Source organism: Pinus tabuliformis, chromosome 1_2 (assembly GCF_031772625.1).
Source record: "Pinus tabuliformis cultivar Carrire ecotype Pingquan chromosome 1_2, CPIR1, whole genome shotgun sequence".
Lineage (NCBI taxonomy): Eukaryota > Viridiplantae > Streptophyta > Pinopsida > Pinales > Pinaceae > Pinus > Pinus tabuliformis.
In genome coordinates this window covers 683,927,802-683,946,245 of record NC_142298.1, presented here as the reverse complement: position 1 = coordinate 683,946,245, position 18,444 = coordinate 683,927,802, and the positions used below count along the sequence as shown (strand labels likewise).

Sequence of the window (18,444 nt, the reverse complement as noted above, 5' to 3'; positions counted from 1 at the left end):
AAAGGCAAATTTAAAGATACCATGTCATGTGATGTATATGTCAATCAACTAATTCAGTAATACAACCCAAGAACATGCTCGAAGGAGAAACAGTAGTGCAAACAAATAATAAAAATACTATTTTATTGGAAAACTACCACTCACCCATCCTCTATGCTGCATTAGCATTGCTTAAAGTATCTTCTCCACTCGACCATCCCAGAAACTACGACTGTAGTCACTTACTGCACAAAGTAATTTTGTATATGAAATCATGAATAAAACACGAGAAATTTAAAAAAATATATACAGAGAGATAAATTAATCATACACGTACCTACTCGTTCTTCACTAATGTTATAACAACAACAACCATGAACAATAAGCCCTAAAAATGTGAACCCCAGTATAACTTTTCTCTTTATTTCGTATCAAAGTTTTCAAAAAATCTCAAACCTCACACCCATTAACAAGATCATACTACCTTGAAGCCATGACAAAAGGATAAATCATCGTGCAAACGACATATATACTACGGTGGATTAAAACACAATATTATTATGTTGGAACAAAATATGTCTCACCAATTGTTTGCGATGCGTTTGTAGAATCTCTAAGGTCTTTTCGCCACTTGACCTTCATAGACTACAGAACTGTAGTCATTCACTACAAAAAGAAAATCAATATAAATTAATTTGACACCACATATAACACATATAATAAATTGAAAGCAAGCAAATACAGTCACAAATGAGGAAAAGACAATTGATTGAAGTGCATTGCGTATAGTTAAGGTGATTCACCTTCATTTATCAATGATAACCTCCATCTCATTTCATTCATTTTCTCTCCCTACAAACAAAACCAAGAACAAACTACAAGAAATGAGAAAATGAGTACAACACAAGGCATTGTCACCCTCAAACTCGACAAAAACAAAACATGTAGACAACAACAAACAAAAACTTGGAAACACCCCCCTTGCACATTATTTCTATTGTAGTATCCTCCCCTCTACTGAAAAGAAAAAAAGTGGGGTGAATAAGGTTAAAATACGAACATAGATAGTAATGATAACATATTTCAAAACCGATAATTATTTATAATAGGAAACATACCTCCTAAAGAACATGTTATATAACGAAAGACACCCTATTTTGTATTCCATTTACTCGTGCTCACCAAAACAAGCCATCTACAAAAAAAATATAATAAAATATTAGAATCATTATAAAAATTATATTAGAGAGTTGAGCGTAATAATCAATCATAATACGAAACATACATGTCTTTGAGTTTTGTTATATAAAGGGGGATAATCTATATTGTATTTCACATATCCATGCTCACTGGAATCAACCATCTAAAATAGATACACAACAAACTATTAGGATTCTAATAAAAGTTAAACTAGAGAGTTGAACTTAATTACAGTCCATTTATATTCCATGCTATATACCATCTGAAATAGATACACAACAAATTTTAGGATTCTAATAAAAGTTAAACTAGAGAGTTGAACTTAATTACAGTCCATTTATATTCCATGCTATATCGCAAAATATACAAATTTTCTAAACTAGAAGTAATTCTACAAGGAATAATGCAATTAATGTTGTCATAAGAGAAATAATTCTTTTTGTAGAGGGATTTAAGCATATTTAAACATATTGAACACCTAAAATCCTAGAGGCGACAGAGCAATAATGTTGTCTATTAGCACAGTGGTTGATTGGTTGAAGGGTATGTATGCTTGCTTGGTCAACCTTACCATCCTTTGTTGAGATTTGTAGCTTGGGAGGTACTCCAAACCCTAAGGTACAAGGTTGTGGAGGATTTGGACACACATGGACTTTGTGGGCAAGAGTACCCAAGCTATGGGTTTTGCACCCAAAATTGTGGTTGTGAATCCATGAAGAGATTTGATGACTTGGCACTTGGACATGATAAAGCACCCTTAAAGGAGAAAGGGGTTGCTTCAACCACCAAGAGAGTCCTTGTCATTGTCAAGAAATGAATTTTTATATGCTTTGAGTGGGTGAAATGTCATAAAGATCAACCTTGACTTTGTTAAGGAGACCCTTCATGAAGGGCTAGATGTTAGCCTAAGAAAAAGATATAAATATGTGAGAGGAGAGACATCATTCCACCCATCCAAGGAGCAACACATCAAAGAATATACCTTTGAACTAGTTGCAGATCAGAAGGAGCTCAAGCGAAGTAGAGAAGGAGAATTTTTGTGTCTTCTTGAGACTGTTTTTGGGTCGATATTGATAGGCAATAGTCCGAGGGCTAAGAGGTGAATTATGGGCATATTTTGTGGACATTTGAGGAGGCTTTTGTCTTTATTTCAGGCCACAGGTTCTCTGGGTTGATTGTAGGTGAATGGCATATATATTAGGGAAGGTCGAGAGGCCTAGTAAGAGGCCTAACGTAGGCGGCAATCACAACAGGGGATAACAAAGTTAGAAGAGGCCTGAAGTGAGAGAAAACACAAGGTTTAGGGCTAACGTGTGCCCTAACCACAACTCAGAAAATGCAGAAAAAAGAGGTTAAGGGGAGCAATAGGAGGTTGCAGAACAATGTATGTTTGTTCTCTTGTATTGATGTTGTTGCTAGTGGATGGTTGTCCTTCTTTGGACAGAGTTTTAAGGGCATCTCTTTGGAGGGTAGCATAAGGTGTCCTTGCAACCCTAGATCATTTTGACAAGGAATTTGACCACGATAAAGAGGGCAGACTTTGAGAAGCCTAGGGGTTTGGTTCTCGGAGAAATAAGGGCAACCAAGTAGGCTTATGAATCATCCCTAAGTTCATTGTTGGAGAAGGACTTTTAACAGTCAGAGTGGGCAACCCTCCATGCCCTAAGATTGTCTTCGTTGGAGCAACACGAGAAGGCAATAGTGAAAAGAAGTCCCAAAGAGACAAGGAGCAACAGTGGGCAGTTTAGGAGTTGTCCACAAACGAAGTTGTGAACACTCACAATAAGAAACTATGTTTTGATTCAATGATTGAGTAATGGTCAGCTAAAGGGCAGTTGGTGAGCAATGGGATTGAATGGGAATTCTCGTGGATTGGTAGTGAACCTGGTGAACAACAGTTTGTTGTATGGCATGTTGTTGATCATGGACTTCCTTTGACCTGCCATGGATCGTTGGGACAACTCGAGGATTGTTTTAGCATATATGAGATTGGCATGGAAAAGATTGCTTCATGTGATGGATAAGATGGTGGCAGGCTAGTTTTTTCATTGGATCGTGATGTTGCATATCCGATATTAGAGGGATGTGCATGTGTTGTGTTTGACCCAGGAGTATGAGTGCTTGCAGGACTAATTTGTGATGATGGTGGCCCGTGTTTGACTGTAGCTCAGACTGACCTTGTAGGACACGAGATGAGCCAGTGGAGACCATGTAGACTCAGAAGGAGTCTAGCTTAACAGGAAGCAACCCTATTGAAGTTTTAGATCTTCAGGTTCTGTAGATGGTGACTTGTAGCTTCTTAGTGTTGGAAGTACCTCCCTCGCTAAGGAGGAGCGTTGACATTTGTAGCATGGGGGGTACTCCAGACTTTAGGGTACAGGGTTGTTGAGGATTTGGACCCACATGGGCTTTGTGGGCAAGAGTACCCAAGCGGTGGGCTTTGCAACCAATGTTGTGGGTGTGAATGCATGAGGAGATTTAATGACTTGGCACTTGGAAATGATAAAGCACACTTAAAGGAGCAAGGGGTTGCTTCAACAACCAAGAGAGCCCGTGTCATTGTAGAGAAATGGATTTTTATATGTTTCGAGTGGGTGAATTGTCTTAAGGATCAAGTCGGCCTTAGTTAAAGAGACCCTTCTTTAAGGGCTAGAAGTCACCCTAAGAGAAAAATATAAGTATGTGAGGAGAGAGACCTCATTTCACACATCCAATTAGTGACATATCAAATAATATACCTCTGAACTAGCCGCAGATCAAAAGGAGCTCAAATGAAGTGGATAAGGAGCATTTTTGTGTCTTCTTGAAACTGTTTTGAGGGCCAAGATTGATAGTCAACAAACCAAGGGCTAAGAGGTGAATTTTGGGGAGATTTCGTTCACGTTTGAGGGTTTTCTCTGTGTCTCAGGCCGCTGGTTCTCTGGGTTTATTGAAGGTCGAGAACATATCTTTTGGGGAGGGCAGATAGGCCTTGTAGGATGCCTAACCGAGGCCGAAATCACAGCAAGGGACAACAAAGTTAGAAGATGTCTGACGTGAGGGAAAGCACAAGTTTTGGATCAGAATTTAGGGCTGACATGTGCCCTAAACAAAGCTCAGAAATTGCAAAATAGTCGAGGTCAACGCGAGCAGGAGGAGGTTGTAGAACAAGGTATGTATGTCCTCTCTTATTGATGTTGTTTGCTAGTAGATGGTTGTCCTAGTTTGGACAGAGTTTGAAGGGAACCTAAAGGATTGTTTGGAGGGGAGCAAAAGGTGTCCTTACAACCCTAGATCTATTTGACAAGAACAACCTTGACAGTTGTAAGACAGATAGACTTTAAGAAGCCTAAGGGTTTTGTTCTTAGATAAATAAGACCAACCAAGTAGGCTTATGAATCAACACTAAGTTGATTGTTGGAGAAAGATTTTTGACAGTCATAATGGGCAGCCCTCCATGCCCTAAGATTGTCTTCATTGGAGCAATACAAGAAGGCAATAATGGGAAGAGGTCCCAAACAATTGAAGAGAAGTAGTGGGCAGTCTACGAGTTGTTTACAAATGGAGTTGTAAAAAACTCACAAGAAGACCCTATGTGTTGATTCAATGATTGACTAATGATCAACTAGATGGTAGTTTGTGAGCCATGTTCAATGACTAAAAGGAGCAAGATTCATTGATAGAGGCAGATGAAGTTGTGGAACGCTACATCAGCGTGTAGGTGAAGTGTTGTCTTGTTCATGGTAGATCGATTAATGAAGCACTGACATCAAACTCTAGTTTGTATTTCCTGTATCAGTGATTGCATGAGGGCCATGATCCTTGGTATAGGAGCCCTAGACAGTTGTACTACAATTTGTTAATATAACGAAGTTGGATTGTTGAAAAATGGTAAAAAGTTTCCTGTTTATGTACATGTTGATTTATTGTTGTATTTATTCCACAGTGCAAAGTAGTTTGTTGTGGCATTTGAGTTGGTCGTGTCATAGATTCAAAGACCCTAACCTAGATACTCTAGTGCCATGGAAAATCAAAATCCTCGTCTCTAGGGAACATTGTGTGGGGGTGTGCATGTGATGTGGAGAAACAAATCACATAAATTTAAACCTACCATTTGATGTATATGTCAAACCACTAACTAAGTGGTACTACCCGAGAACCATGCTAGAAGGAGAAAACTTCAAGTAAACAAACAATAATAACACTATTTTGTTGGAAAACAACATGACTCACCCATCCTTTGCACTGCATCTACATTGTCTATCTTCTCCCCTCGAACCTCCGAGACACTACAATTGTAGTCACTCACTACACAAAGTAATATTATATATGAGATCATAAATAAACCACGAGATTTAATAACAAATATACAAAACGATGTATTAAACATACACATACTTGCCCTCCCTTGGGTAATATTATAGAAGCGAATAGAATAAATCACTTACAATTTGTAGACTGTCTCACCCATCCTCTACCACATTTGTAGAATGTCTAAGGCATCTTCACCACTTCACGTTTGTAGATTGTACAATTGTAGCTCTTCACTACATAAAGAAGATCAATATAGTTAATTTTTAGAGCATAGATAAAGCATATAATAAATTAAATAGCAAACAAATGGAACTACAAATTAGCAAAATATACTTTTAATTGAAGTGCATTGCATATAGGTATGTTGACTCAGCCTCATTTACGAACAATAACCTCGTCTTTTCTTGTTTGCTCCCTTCGTTTCCTTTTCCACACCCAACAAATGAAACCGAGACCAAATTACAAAGAACATGGAAAAAAAAAGGAAAACGAGTACAACAAACCTAATAAACGAAACCAAGATAGAAGTACAAAAAACGAGAAAAAAAACATGAAACAAATAAAAACAATTACAACACAAAGCATGGCCATGTCAACAAAACAAAACATGCAAATAAGAACAAAAAAAAAATGCAAACATCCACTCTGCACATCACCTCTCCTGTAATGTGCCCTCCTCCACTAGGAGGAAAAGAAGTCACTAAATAAAGTTAAAACACACACAATTAGTAATGGTAAGCATATTTCAAAACCAATAATTATTCATAATAGGAAACAAACCTTCCATAGAGTTTGTTTTATAACAATGAACACTTTTTTTTGCATTCCACCTGCCCGCTCCGAACAAAACAAGCCATCTACAGAAGATACAAAATAAGATATTGGAATTGTTATATAAATTAAGCTAGAGATTTGAATGCAATTATTAATCATAATAAGAAACACACATCTCTTTGAGTTTGTTATATAAAAAGAGAGACCATTTTGTATTTCGTGTGTTCATGCTCACTGGACAAGTATTTTGCAATAAAATATTAAATTTCTAATAACTGTTAAACTAGAGAGTTTGGAGGCATGAACTTGTCTTGCAGCGTCGTGTCCAGTTATATTCCATGCTATATCAGAAAAAAATATAAATTTCCTAAAGTAGATGTACTTCTACTAGGAATAATACAAACAATGCTTTCATACCATAGGGTCCACAAGGCTATAGTGTTGTATGTTAGCGCAATGGTTGATTGGTTGAAAGGTCGGTATGCTTGCTCACTCAACATTGCCCACCTCTACTATACGGCCTGCACTATGGGCGTGTCTGTTTCATGTAGAGCAAATAAAAGGCAAATTTAAAGATACCATGTGATGTATATGTCAATCAACTAATTGAGTAATACAACCCAAGAACATGCTCGAAGGAGAAACAGTAGTGCAAACAAATAATAAAAATACTATTTTATTGGAAAACTACCACTCACCCATCCTGTATGTTGCATTAGCATTGGTTAAAGTATCTTCTCCACTCGACCATCCCAGACACTACGACTGTAGTCACTTACTGCACTAATGTTATAGCAACAACAACCATGAACAATAAGCCCTGGAAATGTGAACCCCAGTATAACTTTTCTCTTTATTTCGTATCAAAGTTTTCAAAAAATCTCAAACCTCACACCGATTAACAAGATCATACTACCTTGAAGCCATGACAAAAGGATAAATCATCGTGCAAACGACATATATTACGGTGGATTAAAGCACAATATTATTATGTTGGAAAAAAATATGGCTCACCAATCGTTTGCGATCATTTGTAGAATCTCTAAGGTCTTTTCGCCACTTGACCTGCATAGACTAGAGAACTGTAGTCGTTCAGTCAAGAAGAAAATCAATATAAATTGATTTGAGACCACATATAACACATATAATAAATTGAAAGCAAGCAAATAGAGTCATGAATGAGGAAAAGATAATTGAGTGAAGTGCATTGCGTATAGTTAAGGTGATTCACCTTCATTTATGAATGATAACCTCCATCTCATTTCATTTATTTTCTCTCCCTACAAACAAAACCAAGACCAAACTACAAGAAATGAGAAAACGAATACAACACAAGGCATTGTCACTCTCAAACTCGACAAAAACAAAACATGTAGACAACAACAAACAAAAACTTGGAAACTTCCCCCTTGCACAATATTTCTATTGCAGTATCCTCCTCTCTACTAAAAAGAAAAAAAGTGGGGTGAATAAGGTTAAAATACAAAACATAGATAGTAATGATAACATATTTCAAAATCGATAATTATTTATAATAGGAAACATACCTTCTGAAGAACTTGTTATATAACAAAAGACACCCTATTTTGTATTCCATTTACTTGTGCTCACCAAAACAACCATCTACAAAAAAAAATATAATAAACTATTGGAATCATTATAAAAATGATATTAGAGAGTTGAGTGTAATAATCAATCATAATATGAAACATACATGTCTTTGAGTTTTGTTATATAAAGGGGGATAATCTATATTGTATTTCACATATCCGTGCTCACTGGAATCAACCATCTGAAATAGATACACAACAAACTATTAGGATTCTAATAAAAGTTAAACTAGAGAGTTGAACTTAATTACAGTCCATTTATATTCCATGCTATATACCATCTGAAATAGATACAAAACAAACTACTAGGATTCTAATAAAAGTTAAACTAGAGAGTTGAACTTAATTACAGTCCATTTATATTCCATGCAATATCGCAAAATATATAAATTTTCTAAACTAGAAGTAATTCTACTAGGAATAATGCAATTAATGTTGTCATAAGAGAAATAATTCTTTTTGTAGGGGAATTTAAAAATATTTAAACATATTGAGCACCCAAAATCCTAGGGGCCACAGGGCAATAGTGTTGTCTATTAGCACAATGGTTGATTGGTTGAAGGGTATGTATGCTTGCTTGCTCAACCTTACCATCCTTTGTTGAGATTTGTAGCTTGAAAGTACTCCAAACCCTAAGGTACAAGGTTGTGGAGGATTTGGACACACATGGACTTTGTGGGCAAGAGTACCCAAGCTATGGGTTTTGCACCCAAAATTGTGGTTGTGAGTCGATGAAGAGATTTGATGACTTCACTTGGACATGATAGAGCACCCTTAAAGGAGAAAGGGGTTGCTTCAACCACCAAGAGAGTCCTTATCATTGTCGAGAAATGAATTTTTATATGTTTTGAGTGGGTGAAATGTCATAAAGATCAACCTTGACTTTGTTAAAGAGACCCTCCATGAAGGGCTAGAATCAGCCTAAGAGAAAGATATAAATATGTGAGAGGAGAGACATCATTCCACCCATCCAAGGAGCAACACATCAAAGAATATACATTTGAACTAGTTGCAGATCAGAAGGAGCTCAAGCGAAGTAGAGAAGGAGCATTTTTGTGTCTTCTTGAGACTGTTTTTGGGCCGATATTGATAGGCAATAGGCCGAGGGCTAAGAGGTGAATTATGGGCATATTTTGTGGACATTTGAGGAGGTTTTGTCTTTATTTCAGGCCACAGGTTCTCTAGGTTGATTGCAGGTGAATGGCATATATATTTGGGAAGGTCGAGAGGCCTAGTAAGAGGCCTAACGTAGGCGACAATCACAACAGGGGGTAACATAGTTAGAAGAGGCCTAAAGTGAGAGAAAACACAAGGTTTCGAGAAGAATTTAGGGCTGATGTGTGCCCTAACCACAACCCAGAAAATGCAGAAAAGCCGACGTCAAGGGGAGCAGCAAGAGGTTGCACAACAATGTATGTTCGTGCTCTTGTATTGATGTTGTTGCTAGTGGATGGTTGCCCTTGTTTGGACAGAGTTTGAAGGGCATCTGAAGGATTGTTTGGAGGGTAGCATAAGGTGTCCTTGCAACCCTAAATCATTTTGACAAGGAATTTGACCGCGATAAGAAGGGCAGACTTTGAGAAGCTTAGGGGTTTGGTTCTCGGAGAAATAAGGGCAACCAAGTAGGCTTATGAATCATCCCTAAGTTGATTGTTGGAGAAGGACTTTTAACAGTCAGAGTGGGCAACCCTCCATGCCCTAAGATTGTCTTCGTTGGATTAACACGAGAAGGCAATAGTGAAAAGAAGTCCCGAAGAGACGAGGAACAGTAGTGAGCAGTTTAGGAGTTGTCCACAAAAGAAGTTGTGAACAACTCACAATAAGACACTATGTGTTCATTCAATGATGGACTAATGGTCAGCTTAAGGGCGGTTGGTGAGTCATGTTTACTGCACTAAAGGAGCAGGATTCAGTGAATCAGAGTGTGCACAACGAAACAACATAGAGGGAGTTGAGATTGTCTAGACCATGGGGCAGAGGATTCAGCTGAAGACATGGAGGTGTGGTCTTGACTATCTTGGCAATGGGATTGGTTGGGAGTTCTCGTGGATTGGTAGTGAACCTGGTGAACAACAGTTTGTTGTACGGCAAGTTGTTGATCATGGACTTCCTTTGACTTGCCATGGATTGTTGGGACAACTCGAGGATTGCTTTAGCATATATGAGATTGGCACGGACAAGATTGCTTCATGTGATGGACAAGATGGTGGCAGGCTAGTTTATTCATTGGATCGTGATTTTGCATATCCGATATTGGAGGGATGTGCACGTGTTGTGTTTGACTCAGGAGTATGAGTGCTTGCAGGTCTAATTTGTGATGATGGTGGCCCGTGTTTGACTGTAGCTCAGACTGACCTTGGAGGACACGAGATGAGCCAGTGGAGACCATGTAGACTCAGAAGGAGTCTAGCTTAAGAGGGAGCAACCCTATTGAAGTTTTAGATCTTCAGGTTCTATAGATGATGACAAGTAACTTCCTAGTGTTGGAAGTACCTCCCTTGCTAAGAAGGAGCGTTGACATTTGTAGCTTGGGGGGTACTCCAGACTCTAGGGTAGAGGGTTATTGAGGATTTGGACCCACGTGGGCTTTGTGGGCAAGAGTACCCAAGCGGTGGGCTTTGCAACCAAAGTTGTGGGTGTGAATACATGAGGAGATTTAATGGCTTGGCACTTGGACATGATAGAGCACACTTAGAGGAGCAAGGGGTTGCTTCAACAACCAAGAGAGCCCTTGTCATTGTAAAGAAATGGATTTTTATATGTTTTGAGTGCGTGAATTGTCTTAAAGATCAAGTCGGCCTTAGTTAAAGAGACCCTTCTTTAAGGGCTAGAAGTCACCCTAAGAGAAAAATATAAGTATGTGAGTGGAGAGACCTCATTTCACACATCCAATTAGCGACATATCAAAGAATATACCTCTGAACTAGCCGCAGATCATAAGGAGCTCAAACAAAGTGGAAAAGGAGCATTTTTGTGTCTTCTTGAAACTGTTTTGAGGGCCAAGATTGATAGGCAACAAACCGAGGGCTAAGAGGTGAATTTTGGGCAGATTTCCTTCACATTTGAGGGTTTTCTCTATGTTTTAGGCCGCTGGTTCTCTGGGTTGATTGAAGGTCAAGAACATATCTTTTGGGGAGGGCAGAGAGGCCTTGTAGGACGCCTAACCTAGGCCGAAATCACAACAAGGGACAACACAGTTAGAAGACGTCTGAAGTGAGGGAAAGCACAAGTTTTGGATCAAAAATTAGGGCTGACATGTGTCCTAAACAAAGCTCAGAAATTGCAAAATAGTCAAGGTCAACGCGAGCAGGAGGAGGTTGTAGAACAAAGTATGTATGTCCTCTCTTATTGATGTTGTTTGCTAGTAGATGGTTGTCCTAGTTTGGACAGAGTTTGAAGGGAACCTAAAGGATTGTTTGGAGGGGAGCAGAAGGTGTCCTTACATCCCTAGATTTGTTTGACAAGAACAACCTTGACAGTTGTAAGACAGGAAGACTTTAAGAAGTCTAAGGGTTTTGTTCTTAGGTAAATAAGACCAACCAAGTAGGCTTATGAATCAACACTAATTTGATTGTTGGAGAAAGATTTTTGACAATCATAATGAGAAGCCCTCCATGCCCTAAGATTGTCTTCATTGGAGCAATACAAGGCAATAATGGGAAGAGGTGCCAAACAACTGAAGAGAAGTAGTGGAAAGTCTACGAGTTGTTTACAAACGGAGGTTTAAACAACTCACAAGAAGACCCTATGTGTTGATTTGTTGATGGACTAATGATCAGCTAGAGGGCAGTTGGTGAGCCATGTTCAATGACATAAAGGATCAAGATTCATTGATAGAGGCAGATGAGGTTGTTGAACACTACATCAGCGTGTAGGTGAAGTATTGTCTTGTTCACGGTAGATTGGTTAATGAAGCACTGACATCAAACCCTAGTTTGTATTTCATGTATCAGTGATTACATGAGGGCCATGATCCTTGGTCTAGGAACCCTCGACAGTTGTACTACAATTTGTTAATATAACGAAGTTGGGTTGTTGAAAAATGGTAAAAAGTTGCTTATTTATGTACATGTTTATTTATTGTTGTATTTATTCCACTATGCAGTGTAGTTTGTTGTGGGATTTGAGTTGTTCGTGTCATAGATTCAAGGACCCTAACCTAGATACTCTAGTGCCATGGAAAATCAACATCCTCATCTCTAGGGCACATTGTGTGGGGGTGTGCGTGTGATGTCAGAAAACAGATCACATAAATTTAAACATACCATTTGATGTATATGTCAAACCACTAACTAAGTGGTACTAACCGAGAAACATGCTAGAAGGAGAAAACTTCAAGTAAACAAACAATAATAACACTATTTTGTTGGAAAACAACATGACACACCCATCCTTTGCGATGCATCTACATTGCATATCTTCTCCGCTCGAACCTCCGAGACACTACAATTGTAGTCACTCACTACACAAAGTAATATTATATATGAGATCATGAATAAACCACAAGATTTAATAACAAATATACAAAGCGATGTATTAAACATACACATACCTGCCCTCCCTTGGGTAATATTATACAAGCGAATGGAATAAATCACTTACAATTTGTAGAATGTCTCACCCATCCTCTACCACATTTGTAGAATGTCTAAGGCATCTTCACCACTTCACCTTTGTAGATTGTACAATTGTAGCTCTTCACTACATAAAGAAGATCAATATAGTTGATTATTAGAGTATAAATAAAGTATATAATAAATTAAATAGCAAACAAATGGATTCACAAATTTTAATTGAAGCGTATTGCATATAGGTATGTTGACTCACCCTCATTTACGAACAATAACCCCGACTTTTCTTGTTTGCTTCCTTCGTTTCCTTTTCCACGCCCAACAAATCAAACCGAGACCAAATTACAAAGAACATGAACCAAAGAAAAAAGGAAAAGGAGTACAACAAACCCAATAAACGAAAACAAAATAGAAGTACAATAAACGAGAAAAAAAAAAAAGATGAAACAAAGAAAAACAATTACAACACAAAGCATGGCCATGCTCAAACTCAACAAAACAAAACATGCAAATAAGAACAAAAAAAAAATGCAAACATCCCCTCTGCACATCACCTCTCCTGTAATGTGCCCTCCTCCGCTAGATGGAAAAGAAGTGCACTGAATAAAGTTAAAACACACACAGTTAGTAATGGTAAGCATATTTCAAAACCAATAATTATTCATAATAGGAAACAAACCTTCCATAGAGTTTGTTTTATAACAATGAACACTCTCTTTTGTATTCCACCTGCTCGCGCTGATTAGAACAAGCCATCTACAGAAGATACAAAATAATATCTTAGAATTGTTATATAAATTAAGCTAGAGATTTGAATGCAATTATTAATCATAATAAGAAACACACCTCTCTTTGAGTTTGTTATATAAAACAAGAGGCCATTTTGTATTTCGTGTGTTCATGCTCACTGGACAAGTATTCTGCCATGAATACACAATGAAATATTAAATTTCTAATAAAAGTTAAACTAGAGAGTTTGGAGGCATAAACTTGTCTTGCAACTTCGAGTCCACTTATATTCCATGCTATATCACAAGAAAATATATATTATCACAAAAAATATAAATTTTCTAAAGTAGATGTACTTCTAGTAGGAATAATACAAACAATGCATTCATACCATAGGGTCAACAAGGCTATAGTGCTGGATGTTAGTGCGATGGTTGATTGGTTGAAGGGTCAGTATGCTTGCTCGCTCAACATTACCCACCTCTACTATAGGGACTGCACTGTGGGGGTGTCTGTGTCATGTGGAGCAAATAAAATGCAAATTTAAAGATACCATGCGATGTATATGTCAATCAAATAATTGAGTAATACAACCCAAGAACCATGATCAAAGGACAAATAGTAGTGCAAACAAATAATAAAAATACTATTTTATTGGAAAATTGTGACTCACCCATCCTCTATGCTGCATTAGCATTGCTTAAAGTATCTTCTCCACTCGACCATCCCAGACACTACGACTGTAGTCACTTACGGCACAAAGTAATTTTGTATATGAAATCATGAATAAACCACAAGAGAAATTAAACAAAAAAATATACACAGAGATAAATTAATCATACACGTACCTACTCGCTCTTCACTAATGTTATGCAACAACAACCATGAACAATAAGCCCTGAAAATGTGAACCCCATTATAACCTTTCTCTTTATTTCATATCAAAGTTTTCAAAAAATCTCAAACCTCACACCCATTAACAAGATCATACTACCTTGAAGCCATGATAAAAGGATATATCATCGTGCAAACAACATATATTATAGTGGATTAAAGCACAATATTATTATGTTGGAAAAGATATGGCTCACCAGTCGTTTGTGATGCGTTTGTAGAATCTCTAAGGTCTTTTCGCCACTTGAACTTCATAGACTACAGAACTGTAGTTGTTCACTACAAAAAGAAAATCAATATAAATTGATTTGAGACCACATGTAACACATAATAAATTGAAAGCAAGCAAATAGAGTCACAAATGAGGAAACGATAATTGAACAATAATTGAGTGAAGTGCATTGCGTATAGTTAAGGTGATTCACCTTCATTTATGAATGATAACCTTCATCTCATTTCTTTCATTTTCTCTACCTACAAACAAAACCAGGACCAAACTACAAGAAATGGGAAAATGAGTACAACGCAAGGCATGGTCACTCTCAAACTCGACAAAAACAAAACATAGAGACAACAACAAACAAAAACTTGGAAACTCTCCCCTTGCACATAATATCTATTGCAGTATCCTCCCCTCTACTGAAAATAAAAAAAGTGGGGTGAATAAGGTTAAAATACAAACATAGATATAATGATAAGCATATTTCAAAACCAATAATTATTTATAATAGGAAACATACCTCCTGAAGAACTTGTTATATAACGAAAGACACTCTATTTTGTATTCCATTTACTTTTGCTCACCAAAACAAGCCATCTACAAAAAAAAATATAATAAAATATTAGAATCATTATAAAAATTATATTAGAGACTTGAGTGTAATAATCAATCATAATATGAAACATACATATCTTTGAGTTTTGTTATATAAAGGGGGATAATCCATATTGTTTTTCACATATCCGTGCTCACTGGAATCAATCAATCGAAATAGATACACAATAAACTATTAGGATTCTAATAAAAGTTAAACTAGAGAGTTGAACGCAGGAATTTGTCATCCAACTTAATTACAGTCCATTTATATTCCATACTATATCGCAAAATACATAAATTTTCTAAACTAGAAGTAATTCTACTAGGAATAATGCAATTAATGTTGTCATAAGAGAATTCCATGCTATATCGCAAAATATATAAATTTTCTAAACTAGAAGTAATTCTACTAGGAATAATGTAATTAATGTTGTCATTAGAGAAATAATTCTTTTTGTAGAGGGATTTAAGTATATTTAAACATATTGAACACCTAAAATCCTAGGGGCCACAAGGCAATAGTGTTGTCTATTAGCACAATGGTTGATTGCTTGAAGGGTAGCTTGGGAGGTACTCCAAACCCTAAGGTACAAGGTTGTGGAGGATTTGGACACACCTGCACTTTGTGGGCAAGAGTAACCAAGCTATGGGCTTTGCACCCAATATTGTGGTTGTCAGTCCATGAAGAGATTTGATGACTTGGCACTTAGACATGATAGAGCACCCTTAAAAGAGAAAGGGGTTGCTTCAACCACCAAGAGAGTCCTTATCATTGTGGAGAAATGAATTTTTATATGTTTTGAGTGGGTGAAATGTCTTAAAGATCAAGTCTGACTTTGTTAAGGAGACCCTTCATGAAGGGCTAGATGTCAGCCTAAGAGAAAAATATAAATATGTGAGAGGAGACACATCATTGCACCCATCCAAGGAGCAACACATAAAAGAATATACCTTTGAACTAGTTGCAGATGAGAAGGAGCTCAAGCGAAGTAGAGAAGGAGTATTTTTGTGTCTTCTTGAGACTGTTTTTGGGCCTATATTGATAGGCAACAAGTCGAGGGCTAAGAGGTGAATTATGAGCAGATTTTGTGGACATTTGAGGAGGTTTTTGTTTGTATTTTAGGCCACAGGTTCTCTGGATTGATTGCAGGTGAATGACATATATATTAGGGAAGGTCGAGACACCTAGTAAGAGGCCGAACGTAGGCGGCAATCACAACAGGGGATAACATAGTTAGAAGAGGTTGAAGTGAGAGAAAACACAAGGTTTCAAGAAGAATTTAGGGCTGATGTGTGCCCTAAGCACAACTCAGAAAATGCAAAAAAGTAGAGGTCAAGGGGAGCTGCAGGAGGTTGTAGAACAATGTATGTTTGTCCTCTTGTATTGACGTTGTTGCTAGTGGATGGTTGTCCTTGTTTGGACAGAGTTTGAAGGGCATCTAAAGGATTGTTTGGAGGGTAGCATAAGGTGTACTTGCAACCCTAGATCATTTTGACAAGGAATTTGACCGCGATAAGAAGGGCAGACTTTGAAAAGCCCAGGGGTTTGGTTCTCGAAGAAATAAGGGCAACCAAGTAGGCTTATGAATCATCCCTGAGTTAATTGTTGGAGAAGGACTTTTAACAGTCAAAGTGGGCAACCCTCCATGCCCTGAGATTGTCTTCGTTGGAGCAGCACGGGAAGGCAATAGTGAAAAGAAGTCTGAAAGAGACGACGAGCAGCAGTGGGCAGTTTAGGAGTTGTCCATAAACGAAGTTGTGTAGAACTCACAATAAGACACTATGTGTTGATTCAATGATGGCCTAATGATTAGCTAAAGGGTGCTTGGTGAGTCGTTTTTACTGCCCTAAAGGAGCTGGATTAAGTGAATCAGAGTGCACAACGAAACAACTTAGAGGGAGGTTAGATTGTCTAGATCATGGGGCAGAGGATTCAGCTGAAGACATGGAGGTGCAGTCTTGACTAGCTTGGCAATGGGATTGGTTGGGAGTTCTCCTGGATTGGTAGTGAACCTGGTCAACAACAGTTTGTTGTACGGCAAGTTGTTGATCATGAACTTCCTTCGACTTGCCATGGATCGTTGGGACAACTCAAGGATTGCTTTAGCATATATGAGATTGGCATGGACAAGATTGCTTCATGTGATGGACAGGATGGTGGCAGGCTAGTTTCTTCATTGGATCGTGATGTTGCATATACAATATTGGAGGGATGTGCACGTGTTGTGTTTGAGCCAGGAGTATGAGTGCTTGTAGGACTGAGTTGTGATGATGGTGGCCCGCATTTGACCGTAGCTCAAACTAACCTTGTAGGACACGAGATGAGCCAGGGGAGACCATGTAGACTTAGAAGGAGTCTAGCTTAAGAGGGAGCGACCCTATGAAAGTTTCAGATCTTCAGGTTCTGTAGATGGTGACGAGTAACTTCCTAGTGTTGGAAGTACCTCCCTCGCTAAGAAGGAGGGTTGACATTTGTAGCTTGGGGGCTACTCCAGACTCTAGGGTACAAGGTTATTGAGGATTTGGACACACATGGGCTTTGTGGGCAAGAGTACCCAAGCGGTGGGCTTTGCACCCAAAGTTGTGGGCGTGAATGCATGACGAGATTTAATGACTTGGCACTTGGACACGGTAGAGCACACTTAGAGGAGTAAGGGGTTGCTTCAACCACCAAGAGATCCCTTGTCATTGTAGAGAAATGAATTTTTATATGTTTTGAGTGGGTGAATTGTCTTAAAGATCAAGTCGGCCTTAGTTAAAAAGACCCTTCTTTAAGGGCTAGAAGTCACCCTAACAGAAAAATATAAGTATGTGAGAGGGGAGACTCATTTCACACATCCAATGAGCGATATATCAAAGAATATACCTCTGAAGTAGCTGCAAATTAGAAGGAGCTCAAAAGAAGTGGATAAGGAGCATCTTTGTGTCTCCTTAAAACTGTTTTGAGGGCCAAGATTGATAGGCAACAAACCGAGGGCTAAGAGGTGACTTTTGGGCAAATTTTGTTCACATTTGAGGGTTTTCTCTGTGCTTTAGGCCGCTAGTTCTCTGGGTTGATTGAAGGTCGAGAACATATATTTTGGGGAGCGCAAAGTGGCCTAGTAGGACGCCTAACCTAGGCCGAAATCACACCAAGGGAGAACACAGTTAGAAGACGTCTGAAGTGAGGGAAAGCACATGTTTTGGATCAGAATTTAGGGCTGACATGTGCCCTAAACAAAGCTTAGAAATTGCAAAAAAGTTCAGGTCAAGGCAAGCAGGAGGAGGTTGTAGAACAAGTTATGTATGTCCTCTCTTATTGATGTTGTTTGCTAGTAGATGGTTGTCCTAGTTTGGACAAAGTTCAAATGGCATCTAAAGGATTGTTTGGAGGGGAGCAGAAGGTGTCCTTACAACCCTAGATCTGTCTGACAAGAACAACTTTGACAGTTGTAAGACAGGCAGACTTTGAGAAGCCTAAGGGTTTTGTTCTTAGATAAATAAGACCAACCAAGTAGGTTTATGAATCAACACTAAGTTGATTGTTGGAGAAAGATTTTTGACAGTCATAATGGGTAGCCCTCCATGCCCTAAGATT

The 18,444-nt window shown here is 38.1% G+C and overlaps 3 long non-coding RNA genes across 3 annotated transcripts; all 3 read right to left on the bottom strand.

Annotated features, from left to right (window-relative positions):
- Positions 1–140: 140 nt before the first annotated feature.
- LOC149207557 (uncharacterized) lies at positions 141–7,330 on the bottom strand. The gene is made up of 10 exons (XR_016252024.1): positions 7,261–7,330; positions 6,945–7,024; positions 6,664–6,784; positions 5,806–6,329; positions 5,607–5,705; positions 5,392–5,466; positions 1,098–1,174; positions 783–831; positions 564–645; positions 141–224 (listed from the first exon to the last, which is right to left on the bottom strand). It is a non-coding gene; the product is annotated as an uncharacterized LOC149207557 (long non-coding RNA).
- Positions 7,331–7,792: 462 nt separating this feature from the next.
- Positions 7,793–13,161, bottom strand: LOC149207556 (uncharacterized). The gene is made up of 5 exons (XR_016252023.1): positions 12,684–13,161; positions 12,459–12,557; positions 12,244–12,318; positions 7,961–8,038; positions 7,793–7,869 (listed from the first exon to the last, which is right to left on the bottom strand). It is a non-coding gene; the product is annotated as an uncharacterized LOC149207556 (long non-coding RNA).
- Positions 13,162–13,270: 109 nt separating this feature from the next.
- On the bottom strand, positions 13,271–13,942 carry LOC149207555 (uncharacterized). Its single transcript, XR_016252022.1, has 3 exons — positions 13,830–13,942; positions 13,548–13,668; positions 13,271–13,347 (listed from the first exon to the last, which is right to left on the bottom strand). It is a non-coding gene; the product is annotated as an uncharacterized LOC149207555 (long non-coding RNA).
- Between the last annotated feature and the right edge of the window lie 4,502 nt (positions 13,943–18,444).